The sequence below is a fragment of the Cucurbita pepo genome, unplaced genomic scaffold (genome assembly GCF_002806865.2).
Source record: "Cucurbita pepo subsp. pepo cultivar mu-cu-16 unplaced genomic scaffold, ASM280686v2 Cp4.1_scaffold000557, whole genome shotgun sequence".
NCBI lineage: Eukaryota > Viridiplantae > Streptophyta > Magnoliopsida > Cucurbitales > Cucurbitaceae > Cucurbita > Cucurbita pepo.
Window position 1 is genome coordinate 16,364 of NW_019646785.1, and position 1,904 is coordinate 18,267.

Genomic DNA, 1,904 nt, shown 5'->3' on the forward strand with positions numbered 1-1,904 from the left:
AAAAAAAAAAAAAAAAAAAAAAAAGGATGTTGATTTAAGCTTGATTATGGAAGAAGGGAGTGGCTCTAATGATCACATTGATCATCCAAAAGCATTTTTTATTTTTCATAATATTCGCCATGTTCTTCCTGATTATTGGGTTTCTAAATCTTTTCATTTATCCATTTTTAAACATGATTATTATAAGTTAAATTATAATTAATACTTAATTATTTCTTTTATTTTTCAGGCTATACCTCCCATGAATGACAACCCAGTAGAACATTTGGATTCTACTTACAGACATGTAAGTGAATCACCTAAAATTTTGTTTTGTTTTGTTTAAGGTTTTTCTTAATTAAAAGAAATTGTTGTTGTCGATATGATATGCAGGTAGTGGATGTGATTTTCACGAGCCTTTTGAATTTTTTAGGCAGATTAGGCGGTCTCTATATTAATCTACGGGGTCAAGGTTATCTTCAAATTTATTCTCCTCGTGCCTTTTGGGATGTTGATTCATTTCGAGAAATGTTGCGTAAGATTTTCTCTTTTTGTATTATCAAACAGCTGATCCTGTTAACAGATTCTTATTAATGGGCTAATATGAGTAATGAATGCAGGGGAGGTTCTTAGTGATCAACATAGGGTTCCGCAAGAGAATGATGCAATTATTTGGCATAATACAAATTTGCAATCTTTGTTTAGTCTCATTCCTCAAGAGCGTCGAGTAATAGGTACGTTTATATTATGTAATCAATTTGTGGCTAGAGAGTGCTGATAGCTCGGTTTGAATATCGACCTCCATATTTAAGTTTACTTAACTTAGTTTTTATGGATGTTTATAGGATGCTTGCTAGAGGATCAGTATGGAAATAAACAAGAAATTAAGATTCACGACTTTTTGCGATTTTTGGTTCATCCTAATGAAAATTTGGTGTTTGTGGTATGTATCACTCGAAAGAAAACAAAAGCACTTTTCTCGACTAAAATTAAGAATATTTATTTATTTATTTATCGGAATTAGGTCGGTGACTTTCGAAATTACAGAGTGCTCGAGGAAGAGATCGATCAATATGTCAAAGGTACTTTTCACTTCTTTCTTTTTACATGATGAATTTTGGAGCGTACTTTTCACTTCATTCTTTTTACATGATGAATTTTGGAACGATAATTCAATTATTATTGTAGTTTCGGACCCCGGGACACCTACGAATCTGTGTGTCCGATTCATTTGTCAAGAATGTCAACGAAGATGGAATCTTATATAAGGTTAATGTCTTAGCTTGAATTTAACTTTTCCTCAATAATTATTCAACTCGATGAACATATCATATGATTTTCGAGTTATTTTTTTAAATTTTTTTTTTTTAATTATAGTTTCAATTCTTTTAATTATGTTAATAGAGTTTGTAACTCAATTTATTTTGGTTTAAAAATAAAACTATTTCATATTGTTTCAATAATTTTAAAATCTCATCTAAAGTTCATATATTTGAAAGTATATAATACAATAAATAAATCAATCAATCAATCAATCAAAAAGCATGTCATTTATGCGAGTGGGCAAGAGCCATGGTGGCTGCATGTCACTGCAAATCAATAAGTTAATATGAAGGTCAAGAATGAAGAGATTACAGAAGTTATGGCAGATAAAAACACCACCAATAATTACAAAATTCAAGATTCGACTGACAAAAAGACATAAAAATCAGAAGTGTTCCATCGTATTCTTTATTCAGATCTTGTAAGCAAAAGAAATAGCTCCTCATCGGCTATTGCTCCCATTTCCATTGCTCTTTCTAATGCACTTAATCCTCCACCGTCTTTGATGGATGGTCGTGCACCTCTGTTTATAACAGTTACAACAGGCAGAAACACAGGTAATGAAATTGTATCAGAACACCACTATCAATAAACTTCAGTAT